Here is a 14,010-nt window from a genome sequence, read left to right as displayed (position 1 = left end):
CCACCCACTCCACCCTGCCTGCACTCTTTTCTTTACTTCTCTAACACACTCTCCATTACTTTGCACTGTTGACCCCAGGTACCTGAACTCCTCCACCTTCTCCACCTCTTTTCCCTGCAACCGCATCACTCCACTGCCCTCCCTCTCATTTACACACATGTACTCTGTCTTACTCCTACTGATTTTCATTCCCCTTCTCTCAAGCGCATATCTCCACCTCTCCAGGCTCTTCTCAACCTGCTCTCTACTCTCCCCACAAATCACAATATCATCTGCAAACATCATAGTCCAGGGAGACTCCTGTCTGACCTCGTCCGTCAACCTGTCCATCACCACTGCAAACAGGAAAGGGCTCAGGGCCGATCCTTGATGCAGTCCAACCTTCACCCTGAACCAGTCTGTCGTACCTACTGCACACTTCACTGCCGTCACACTGTCCTCATACATGTCCTGCACCACCCTCACATACTTCTCTGACACACCTGACTTCCTCATACAATACCACAACTCCTCTCTCGGCACCCTGTCGTACGCTTTCTCTAAATCCACAAATACACAATGCAGCTCCTTCTGTCCTTCTCTATACTTCTCCATCAACATCCTCAAAGCAAATAAGGCATCTGTGGTGCTCTTCCTCGGCATGAAACCATACTGTTGCTCACAGATGGTCACCTCTTCTCTCAGCCTGGCTTCCACTACTCTTTCCCATAACTTCATGGTGTGACTGATCAACTTAATTCCCCTGTAGTTACTGCAGGTCTGCACATCTCCCTTATGCTTAAAGATCGGTACCAGCACACTCCTTCTCCATTCCTCAGGCATCCTCTCCCCTTCCAGAATCCTGTTAAACAATCTGGTTAAAAACTCCACTGCCATCTCTCCTAAACATCTCCACGCTTCTACCGGTATGTCATCTGGTCCAACCGACTTTCCATTCTTCATCCTCTTAATCGCTGCTCTCACTTCCTCCTTACTTATCCTATCTACATCCTGCTTCACCAACTCCACATCCTCCAACCTTCTCTCTCTCTGATTTTCCTCATTCATCAGCTGCTCAAAATACTCCCTCCATCTTCTCAACACACTCTCCTCATTAGTCAACACATTTCCCTCTCCATCCTTTATTGCTCTAACTTGCAGTACATCCTTCCCAGCTCGGTCCCTCTGCCTGGCCAATCGGTATAAATCCTTTTCTCCTTCCTTAGTGTCCAACCTCTTATACAGCTCCTCATATGCCTTTTCCTTGGCTTTCGCCACATCCCTTTTTACCTGCTGCCGCATCTCCTTGTACTCCTGCCTACTTTTCTCATCACTCTGTCGATCCCACTTCTGTTTTGCCAACCTCTTTCCCCTAATGCTCTCCTGCACTTCTTCATTCCACCACCACGTCTCCTTGTCTTGCTTTCTATTTCCAGATGTCACACCAAGTACTTTTCTAGCTGCCTCCCTCATCACTCCTGCAGTAGTTGCCCAATCATCCGGCACCTCTTCACCACCACCAAGCCCCTGTCTGACCTCTTCCCTGAACCTCACACTACACTCTTCCTCCTTCAATTTCCACCATCTTATTCTTCTTTCAATCCTTACTTTCCTCCTCTTCTTCTTCGCCTCCAAAACCATCCTACAGACCACCATCCGATGCTGTCTAGCTACACTGTCCCCCGCCAACACCTTACAGTCTCCAATCTCCTTCAGGTTGCATCTCCTACACAGAACATAATCCACCTGTGTGCACCTTCTTCCACTCTTATACATCACCCTATGATCCTCCTTCTTCTTAAAATACGTGTTCACCACTGCCATTTCCATCCTTTCAGCAAAATCTACCACCATCTGCCCTTCCACATTCCTCTCCTTAAAACCATACCTACCCATCACCTCCTCATCACCTCTGTTCCCTTCTCCTACATGCCCATTATAGTCTGCCCCAATCACCAATCGTTCTTTCCTAGGTACACCATCTACCACTTCATCTAATTCACTCCAGAATCTTTCCTTCTCCTCCATCTCACAGCCAACTTGTGGAGCATAGGCACTGATGACATTTATCATCATCCCTTCAACCTCCACCTTCACGATCATCACCCTATCAGAAACTCTCTTCACCTCCAATACACTCTTACTGTACTCTTCCTTCAGAATCACCCCTACACCATTTCTCTTTCCATCCACACCATGATAAAACAGTTTAAACCCACCTCCAATGTTCCTGGCCTTACTCCCTTTCCACTTGGTCTCCTGAACACACAGCATATCTACCTTTCTCCTCTCCATCATATCAGCTACCTCTCTCCCTTTACCCGTCATAGTACCAACATTTAAAGTACCAACCCGAACCTCTACTCTCCTACACTGCTCCTTTTCCTGCCGTCTCTGTAGACATCTTCCTCCTCTCCTTCTCCTCCTTCGGCCAACAGTAGCCCAATTTCCACCGGTACCCTGTCGGCTAACGATACCTGTGGCGGTCGTTGTTAACCCAGGCCTCGACCGATCCGGTATGAAATTCTCATTTGTGATCCGCATATTTGATTTGGCACATGTTTTACGCTGGATGCCCTTCCTAACGCAACCCTCCCCATTTACCCGGGCTTGGGACCGGCACTAAGAGTGCACTGGCTTGTGCCCCCCTAATGGCTGGGTTACCCTAATAAATGCACAACAACGTTAGTCAAATCATACAACCTTTTTTAAATTTTATAAAAGCTTGCCATCATTTTTGTTTATTGGATAATACCTTTTGTTGATGTGGTACTAGTTGATTCTGTTAATTGCTAATTGGGATTGGTAAATGGTTTTAAGGTCAGTTCTTTTCCAAAATCTGTTAAAACAGACCAAATGCAGTACAATTACAGAGTTAAAAAAATTGTCATTTCGCTCCCTTTTTGAACCACGTGTGAAATCTGGCCAATAGGCAAGACGTGACGTCATAGACAGGCGAAGTCCCGTAATCCAGGAAGCTACAAGATGGCTGTGCGGAGGTAGCGACAATAGCTTCTGCAAAGAGAGAAGGTAAGCGCCGCAGGGATGCAGGGAGTGTGGCACGGAGACGCAGCGCCTCATTCCCTCGGGGAACTAGGGTTACACCTTTGGTACGTACCCAGGTTTCATGTATAGAAACACTCTGGCCATGCCAGTGGCAAACTCCAGGCGGGACGGGGCTACGGACAGAGCCTTCAGATCCCCGATCCTCTTCAGGGAGAAAATCGCCAAGAGGAAGATGGTCTTAACCGTACCGGTCTTAACCGTAAAGGAACCTATGGGCCACCTCGGCCAAGGGCTCAAGGGGGGGCTCAGATAGAGCCGCCAACACAACTGCCAAGTCCCAGAAAGGCACTCTGGGAAACGCCTCACCAGAGGGTGCCTACCCAAGGACTGCCCCGTAGGTGGGGTGATATATGCCGCGATGGCGGACACGTAAACCTTCAGGGTCGAAGGGGTTAACCCCATGGCAAACTGTTCCTGTAAAACACCAGAACTGAACTGGCCGGGCAGTTAACTGGGTACAAGTCATGGTGCTGACACTGTGACGTGAACAGTTGTTATCATGTGGCGTACAACCTCCTCATGGAGGGAGCTTTGTAGTGGAGAAGGGCCTCTATTACTTCGGTAGGGAGACCAGCTGGTACAAACTGTGCCCCCTCAGGGGCCACAGCAACAGCCTCCACAACTCCGGGCAGGGGTGAACCAGGGTTCTGCGAGAGGAGATCCCTTCTGGGAGGAATATCGACAGAGGGCCCTCGAGTAGGGATACCAGGTCGACAAACCATGGCTTGCCTGGTCATTGAGGTGGTACCAGGAGGAGACAGACTCCTTCCTGGTGAACTCTTTCCAGAACTCCCAAGAGCAGCATGATCGGGGAAAAGGCGCACAGGCGTAGCCTCGGCCACGACCGTACCATGGCAGCAACTGTCTCTACAGGACATCCAACCATCCTGGGATGTAAACGCCTCTCAATGGGAGGAATTTGTCCTGGGACCACACGAGAATCTCCCAGTTGTGCAAGGTGCGAGACCTTGATGGCACGATACGGACTCCCTCTGGGGGAGAACCCTTCTGCCCCAGAGCCACCACTGGAGGGGCCTCAAGTGGAGGAGGCCGAGTGGAATTACACTGGACGCTGCCGCCATGAGACTCCGCAGCCTCCGGAACTGCCTCACAGTGAGTGGCTGGCCTGCCCCTACCCTCCTGACTGCGGTGAGGATGTCTTTGATCCGGGCGGGAGACAACCGTGCCTGCAACCTGGCCGAGTCCCACACCACGCCGAGAAAAGGTTCTCTGCGCTGGAGAAAGTACACTCTACCCGACGTTTTAGTTTAGACACGCAGCCAATGTGTTGTTTGCTTAGCTTAGAAGCGTGCTTAGTCGGCTCTCGAGGGTATCGGCTGTAAGCATTTTAGCCGTGTGGCTAAGCGCTCCGAAGTAAAGCTAACGTGGAAGAGACAGAGGGAGTCAGTGATGTAAACATGACTGAGATCAGACACATTCCTGGTCACCATCATCTTTTCTCTGCTTGTGGTTTATATGTGGATCTTCAGCCTGAATACATTCAATATTTTTAATTCGTTTTGTATTAATATATATATATATATATATATATATATATATATATATATATATATATATATATATATATATATATATATATATACACTGTATATATAATTAGGCTGTCAAAATTAAAATTCTTTTAAACGGCACTAAATGTTATTAACGCGCTATCAATTCAGTGTGCATTTCTGTTTTTACCATTTTAATAAAAGATATAAATAAATAACCAATTATAAAAGAGGCAAATTAAAACCCCCAGCAAAACATACACTTATTCCCGACATCTTAACTTAGATGTAAAATAAATAAATACACTTCACAGAAAAATATTTTTAATCAGTAAACATTTGTTTTATTTATGCGCCAAGTTTTAAATCAAACACCAAATCCTCCATGATTCACACAATTAACCCTCTGAGTGGCGTTTTGTGGGTTTTTCCCTCATAATGGCGAAACGAACTTCAATTACTGTCTTTATTGATCGCACAGATAAAAACAATACATCATTTAAATCTGTAAAATGTCTATGATTTTATATATACGTATATAAAAGCTTCTGGACTTGACTTGAAGAGGTGCAGTTTCTCCGCTATCACCTCATTAACTGTCGGTGTGGAAACAAAGCAAAGGTTCCGTTTGATGTCCTGATGATTTACGTCATTTAAACCACCATTATTACTTTAAAACATTTACAAGAATTTTTTGTCTTCATGCTCTATATTGCATTCATATTTCTAAATGTCCATGTTGCTTAAAGTATTAAAAACAGGAAGTATTATTATATGGTTCATTTAGAACAGATAGAAATGTGCGAGTTAATAATTTAATTTGATTGACAACCTTTATACATACAATGTACATATTACATAGTATATCTTTATTACTCCTCATTACATCTGCACTATTTTTATCTATATGTACCTTTGTCTTTATATCCTCATGTATATATGTGTATATAATGTGTGCGTATATGTGTATATATACACAGGTAGTCGTCGACTTACGACCTATGCAACTTACGACCATTCGACTTTACGGCCACAATCGCTAGCCGCGGCGTACGACTTCCGGCATACCAGCGTACCAGCTTCCGGCATCATTTCACAGTACTGTACGTATAGCCTACTCTACTTACGACCAAATCGTGTTACGACCGGTCTGTCGAAACCAATCGTGGTCGTAAGTCGACGACTCCCTGTATATGTGTGTATATATATATATATATATATATATATATATATATATATATATATATATATATATATACAGTGGAACCCGGTTATGTCGCCGGCGTTGGGGTGTGCCAAAAAGCGTCAAGATAACCGATGATCGAGATAATATATTGCCGCCATATTGGTTTTTCATTTAACGTGCTTGAAATTTCTTTATGTACATGATGTGCGTTATTAAATGAGAATGTACATGCACGTGTTTTTGGAGGTTTTTTTTACACAACAGCGTTGCCGCGATTTGTTTAATGAAGGCATGCTATAAAAATGTACATACATGTTTGTTTACACCAAAAGGCATATGTGCACCAACCAACAGCAGAGATTTACTAGTATACAAAACAAACCATCGTCGATTCTCAAAACAAACCTTTATTATATTCTCCAACATTGCAGACACAAAGATCGCTCACAAAATCACAAAAAACGTGCAGGGTGTAGTTTGTTTTTACAAAAAGCTAACCAGTGTCAACATTAAATTCTCGAGTCATTTCTCTCTGACACACAGCTCTGAAAAGTATCCTACACCTGTAGCATCTGTAAGACTTGATTTTTCCGCCCCTTCCGCGAGTTCTTCTGCGGCTGCACAGTGCCCGTCTCACTACCGTATTTTCGCGTATATAAAATGCACCCTGGGTGAGGGGTATGTAAAACTTTCTATAAGACGCGTCTTATATACCCGAAAATACGGTAGTGAGAAGGTGACGTGGCAAAAGCCGGCGATTAGTCATGCGGATCGAGATAACCGACGTTAAGTGGCAAATTTGCCCCCCTTTGTGCTCGAGATATTAGGGTTCGTTGACATAAAAGAATCGACATAACCGATTAAAAAATGCTCAGACAAAGCGAGTATTTGGCAGTTCCACTTAAAAAACGTGGGAAAAAAAGGCATTTCCAAAAAAAACATTATTTTCCAGAAAACACACTGATCAAAAATAGAGAACACTTTCAGATACCTCCCAGTTATTGGTGTTAATCTGGTACCTGGTGCTAATCTCCTTGATTATCTGTCAACCCCTATTTAACTGGCAGCCTAACTTCCAGTTTCACTGACTCTGCAAGATGGTGGGCCGTTCTAAAGTGACTGAAAGCCTCCAGCAGCAGGTTGACCAGATGAAGGCCAAAGGGATGACCCTATCAGCCATAGCAAGACAAGTTGGTCGTTCCAAATCTGTGATTTCAAGAATATTGAATCTTTACCACATCACAAACTCATTCAAGTCCGCCAAGAAGGCTGGTCGTCTACGGAAGACAAATACAAGAGAAGACAGGACACTGCGGAAGCTTTCACACTGCAGCTGGAATTGCTCACCAGTTCAGCGCTGAACAGGGTAAGGATCTGTCTCGTCATACAGTGTCTCGACGTTTAAGAACATTTGGACTGAAAGCCCACTCTTCAGTGACCAAACCTCTCATTAGCAGAAAGAATCAAAAGGCTAGACTAAGCATGTTGTGTGGACAGAGGAGAACTGGTCCAAAGTTCACTTCAGTGATGAAAGCAAGTTTAATTTATTTGGGTCCGATGGGAAACATTATGTTCGGCGACAAACTGGAGAAAGACTGAACCCAAAGTGTGTAAAGAAGTCAGTGAAAAGTGGAGGAGGAAGTGTGATGGTTTGGGGCATGTTTTCTGCAGCAGGAGTTGGGCCTCTTATACAGCTACATGGCAGAGTGAATGCAAATGTTTATCAGAACCTTCTTCAACAACATATGGTTCCTTCCCTGCGTTCATCACCCAATCCTGAATCCTGAGTCCTGATCCCAACCCAATAGAGAACCTCTGGAAAATCCTTGACGACAAAGTTATGGCCAAGAAACCCACTACAGTCACCGAACTGTGGAGGAGACTGGAAGAAGAGTGGACCAAAATCACACCAGAGCAGTGTGAGAGACCAGTGCTGTCCTGTGGCCGCAGATGTGCTGAAGTCATTCAGAGCAGAGGCCTGGACACTTCCTACTAATGCTGACTGTTTTATGTTGTAATATTTTTCCATTCTACAGTCATTGTTGTTCTCTAATTTTGATCAGTGTGTTTTCTGCAAAATAATGTTTTTTTTTTGAAAATGCCTTAGTTATTTTATGGAAAAGGAGTTCTGGTAGCATGGTATAGACAGGACAAAAACTCCTTCAACTGTTGAGCAGTGAAGATGAAATTATTTTAGAATTGTTCACTTGTTTATACATTGTTCTCTAATTTTGATCACCACTGTGTGTGTATATATATATATATATATAGTAGACTTGTTTATTCAGCTTGCACATTTCCTCTTCAATGCCATAACCTTAGAACATCTATCTGTAGTTCTTAATGATGTCCACACGTCTCTGCACTGCTATAGCCTTTATATTTATTCACATGCTGTATTTTTGCACTATTGCTACTTTTTGCAATTCTGGAAAATGCCAAACTACATTTTGTTTCTGTGTACCTGTACAATGCAATGACAATAAAGATCGATCGATCGATTAGTTACGGTTTTTTTAGTTTAGTTTAAGTTTTTTCACAATTATTACTGAGATAATATTTCCTCAAACTGTGGTTTCTATCCTCCTGACGCTGATGTTTAATGTTTACTCAAAGCTCTGCATGTCATTTCAATAATCAAAAAAATAAATAATAAAAATAATAATCAAATATACTGTGCTTTCCTAGTTGCCTCATTCACGCACACAGAGAAAACACTTTATACACAGTGATATAACCATTTTATTATTTGTGATATCACACGTATCGTTATCCAACAGGGTACCGGTGTCAATTGTGCTGCTGTTGTCTGAAGGAGGAGAAGGAGAAGGAGAGGAGGAAGACGTCTACAGAGACAGCAGGGAAAGGAGAAGTGAAGGAGAGTGGAGGAGAAGGAGAGGAGGAAGACGTCTACAGAGACAGCAGGGAAAGGAGAAGTGAAGGAGAGTGGAGGTTTGGGTTGGTACTTTAAATGTTGGTACTATGACTGGTAAAGGGAGAGAGGGAGCTGATATGATGGAGAGGAGAAAGGTAGATATGCTGTGTGTTCAGGAGACCACAGCTGAAATGCCCTACCTATATTTAAATGCTAACAGTTCCTGATAAAAGTGGGCTACATACACAGTTTTAATATCTTTAAAAAGAAGACACTTTGAGCTTCACTGTCTATTATATAAAAAAGTTGATATTGCTCAAAAAGATAATGTTATATATGATGAAGTACTGAATTGAATTGTTTTTTACTTCATATATAAAGAAGAAGAAGATATAAATACATGAAATCAGTCCTGGAGCAATCCAGAAAAGTACTGGATTGAAAGCCACATGTCTCATGAGTTTATATTTCACATTTTATGTGTTTATGAAAATGTTCATAACAAATGAGAATCCTACAAACATTTATCTGAGACTATGTCTGATCCTTTTCTCCCTCCCCCTGTTTGCGAGCCACCTGCTAAACTCAGGTGTTCATTCATTCTCTATTCATACAGTCTGCATAGAAATCAACTGCTGACCAGTAAAGGCTTTTGTTCTACATGTTCGGATATTGATATTGATTTAACATTCATATTGATGACCAGGCAGCAGACAAGCTCTTGTTTTACAGTCATATTGATGTGCGGCCATTCCAATCTCAACAATACACACACACACACACACACACACACACACACACACACACACACACACACACACTTTTCAAGTATGTCTCTATAAAGCTATAAAGGGAGATTTATTGTAACTTACAGATGTAGATCTTCATGTCTCTGTTGTTACTCTGCCCCCAGGAATATTTTTTACATCGCTGCTTTTTTTTTTGCAAATCTCTGATAAAACAACTATTTTGATTGTCCATGTTTTGTTTTGTTTTAGTTTTTTTTTGTAAACAAAGTGCAGTTAGCATGCGCTATAAACAGCTGTTTGTGCTGAACTGAGAGCTGCATCACTTCCTGGTTCGTCACTACACGTGTTCTGCTTCGACCAGTAAGAGTTTATAAAGAGTAATAAAACTAAGATTCACACACGTGGAGAATAAAATCCTCTCATATATCGTTACAATTCTGCACTTATTGGCTACATTTTCCCTCAGTCATTTTGTTTCCATAATGCTACTGGCTGGAAAGAAAAGGTTTGAAATGAAAGGTGGTGCATTAAAAAACATCATGGCACCTGCATAGAGTAGAGACTCCACCCAAGATTCCACCTCTTTTACTTTTTATTTTATTTTATTATTTTGTGGTCTCAACCATTTCTAACACTATATTCTACCAGCCAAATTTGTTTTTGTTTTTTTTTACCAGCAAGATGTCGTTTTTAAAACTAAAGTTTAAACTAAAGAATTACCCTTGTAATTATATTAGTTATTATATATATATATAACACTATTGATTGTACAGAAATGTTTTACAGCATGTTGTTCAGTGAAGCCTCATCTTTCCTAATAAACTGGGTTTAGTGTAACGAGCTATGTGTAATATAAATGGAATCATTTGCTTTTTCACAAAAATCCTTATTGCATTGCTGTATTATTTCTGTTTTCTTTCTTTGGGTATTAAGTGTTCATTTTGCTGCTTGCTGTAAGAGACTTTTATTTTGAGATTCACTCTTGGTGAATTATCTCAATTAATGAGATAATTAAACGTATTAAGTGTAGAAATCGACTAAGATGTTCTGTTTTATGTGCAAGTGGATTTAGAATGTGAGGATTTATCATGTGGGCCGTATGTATTCAGTGTTAATGCGGCTCTGAATCGTTAGCCAGCTAACAAGTGTTGTATTATACAGGAATGCATTGTCACAAGGTGCCACGAGTGATTTATCTCCTTATTGACATTAATCCACAGAGGAGAGAGACGAGGAATGTTGATTGGTGGTGTTACGTTCCCACCTTGGCTAGGCCTAGGGGAGTGTGGGAACAATAACCATTTAGTTGTTACGAGTTGTTTGGACGAAAAGCAGGACCAGAGTTTAGAGTAGGTATTGTTTTAATGGTCAAGTGCAGTAAGGTAACAAACAATTTCCAAGAGTGTTTCACAAGTCAAGGAGACTAGACCCACACTGGCAAAAGAACATGGACAGTGCCAAGAAAATGAACATAAGAAAAAGGTTAGCTGACTACTCTAGGCTATGCTACAAGAAAATACAGTGGGTGGCACCTGCCCTCTACCTAGGGTGTCTAAACAATGTCAAAACCTACATGGTGGAATGTAGGTGCAAGCACATTCTTACCTGTTCTTAAACCAGGTGAGCTAGTACAACAGCAACAACTAGCAAACAGCTCTGTCTCTTCTTCTTTCACCCCCCCCCCCCCCCCCCGTTTTTTCCAGGCCTCCATTTCAATTACCAGGTGGCTTCACCTATAGATAGTAAAGAGCTGAAGACAGAGCCAACACAAGGGGGGAGGGGGGAGCAGTAGGAATAAAAACAGCAGACACGTAACAGTGGGCGAGACTGTCAATAAACCTTCTCTGGCGAAACTGATGAAAAGTGTCCTGAGCCTTCCTTGAACACAACGCAGATAAGAGTAGCAGCGGTTAGCAGTAGACCAGCTACATTAGCAGCAGTGGATGTGTTTGTGACTCGTTATTACAATAATAATGTAAGTAGTAAATTTTTTTATGCATGTTTTTTGTGTGTACTGTTTACACACATTCAGCAAAATACATTCGTTATACGTTTTCTATTGAAAAACAGAGATCTAAAATCGCTGCTTGAGGCTTAGAGCTTTAGAATGATGTATAGTTAGTCATGTTACTCTTCTCACTTTTTATTTAATCTATTGTTAAACATTAACACCTGAGAACACTGGGATATCGGACACGCTGACGCAACCCAGACGACTAGGAGGTTTAAACTGTTCCATCATGGTGTGGATGGAAAGAGAAATGGTGTAGGGGTGATTCTGAAGCAAGAGTACAGTAAGAGTGTAGTGGAGGTGAAGAGAGTTTCTGATAGGGTGATGAACGTGAAATCTGGAAGTTGAAGGGATGATGATAAATGTCATCAGTGCTTATGCTCCACAAGTGGGTTGTGAGCTAGAGGAAAAGGAACAATTCTGGAGTGAATTAGATGAAGTGGTAGAAGGTGAAAGTAGGAATGAACGATTGGTGATTGGGGCAGACTTTAATGGGCATGTAGGTGAAGGGAACAGAGGTGATGAGGAGGTGATGGTAGGTATGGTTTTAAGGAGAGGAATGTGGAAGGGCAGATGGTGGTAGATTTTGCTAAAAGGATGGAAATGGCAGTGGTGAAAACGTATTTTAAGAAGAAGGAGGATCATAGGGTGACGTATAAGAGTGGAGGAAGGTGCACACAGGTGGATTATGTTCTATGCAGGAGATGCAACCTGAAGGAGATTGGAGACTGTAAGGTGTTGGCAGGGGACAGTGTAGCTAGACAGCATCGGATGGTGGTCTGTAGGATGGTTTTGGAGGTGAAGAAGAAGAGGGGGAGAGTGAGGACTGAAAGAAGAATAAGATGGTGGAAACTGAAGGAGGAAGACTGTAGTGTGAGGTTTAGAGAAGAGGTCAGACAGGAGCTCGGTGGTGGTGAAGAGGTGCTGGATGATTGGGGAACTACTGCAGGAGTGATCAGGGAGACAAATAGAAAGGTACTTGGTGTGACATCTGAAAATAGAAAGGAAGAAAAGAGACATGGTGGTGAAATGAGGAAGTGCAGACGAGCATAAGGAGAAAGAGGTTGGAGAAACAGAATTGGGATCGACAGAGTGATGAAAAAAATTGGCAGGACAACAAGGAGATGAAGAAGGATGTGGCAAAGCCAAGGAAAAGGCATATGAGGAGCTGTAGGAGAAGATTGCCACTGTATCAAATTAGCTCACAAAAAGGGAAATATCTATGAGTAATTATAACTGGTTATAATCAATTAGGAATATTTAGATTAGATCTCAGAATTACAGTAATAGAATCAATGTTACAATTATTTTATCTGTTCGTCCACCGAGCAGAGAGTATAATCTTTTATCAATTTTACGCAAGGTTATCTCACTTGCCAAAAAAAGAAACAACTCCCTACTTTTTAACCATCTTCCATCAAGAAGGAAATACAGGAACTTACGCACCAGAACCAGCAGATTCAGGGACGGCTTTTTTCCATCCACCATCACACTACTGAACTCTACACTACACCGCTAGATCACTTTAAAACAAACACAAAACACACCACTGTATATAACCTCTGTACTATACATGTAAATATTACATAGTACATCTTTTTATCTCCTCATTATGTCTGCACTATTTATATCTATATGTATCTTTATACATATAGATTATATCTTTATCCCTACTGTACATTCTGCCCAAAAACAATCACAAAAACAATGTGGGCTTCATAAATAATTGGAACAGGCTGGCCTGTTAGGGCGGGATGGTATCCATCCCACTCAGGAAGGTGCTGCTCTCATTTCTTGTAGTATAGGTCATAGTCTCAGAACAGCACTAGTTAACAAGTGACTGTCCAGAGCCAAGGCCAGGGAGCAGACAGAGAGGCTAAACTGACCATCTGCTAGCTGCACAGAGTCGTCAATCAGGATCCACCAAATTAAGAAATCAAATGAAGGAATTCTCAAAGTCTGTTTAAGTAACCTGATTAACATTAAATTGAATAGGACTGTGTGCACAGCAGCACCTCTGATCTAAAGACAGAATTGTTCAATATTAGATCTATTACATCAAAAGTGCTGACTATAAACGAAATTATTACCGACCAGGAGTTTCAAATAATGTGTTTGACAGAAATGTGTATTAAACTGAATTAATATGTAGCATTAAATGAAGCAAGTCCTCCTGGGTATAGTTACATACACCAACCCCGTCTAAATGGCAGAGGAGGCGGAGTCGCAGCTATTTATAATAATAATCTAAGCGTCACACAAAAGATTAAACACAAATGTAAAACATTTGAAGTTCTTTACACCAACATAAAATATTCGGTGTCCGAAAGCAGGTCCAGTCAGTCAATTACATTATTTATTATTTATAGACCCCCAGGGTCCTACTCTGATTTTCTCATAGAATTTGCAGATTTCATCACAAATTTAGCTGCTTCTTTACACAAAGCATTAATTGTTGGTGTGTTTAATATTGATTTTGATAATCAGGAAGACTCCTTAAGAGCAGCAGTTGTGTCCATTCTAGATTCAGTTGGAATTAATTAGAATGTTATAGGACCCACTCATAGTGGTCACACACTCTTGATTTGTTGTTAACATTTGGATTAAAAATAAAAAAATTATTCATAATTCCA

Source organism: Silurus aristotelis, assembly GCF_946808225.1.
Source record: "Silurus aristotelis genome assembly, chromosome: 12".
NCBI classification, from domain to species: domain Eukaryota; kingdom Metazoa; phylum Chordata; class Actinopteri; order Siluriformes; family Siluridae; genus Silurus; species Silurus aristotelis.
Note: the sequence above shows the minus strand (reverse complement) of the source record.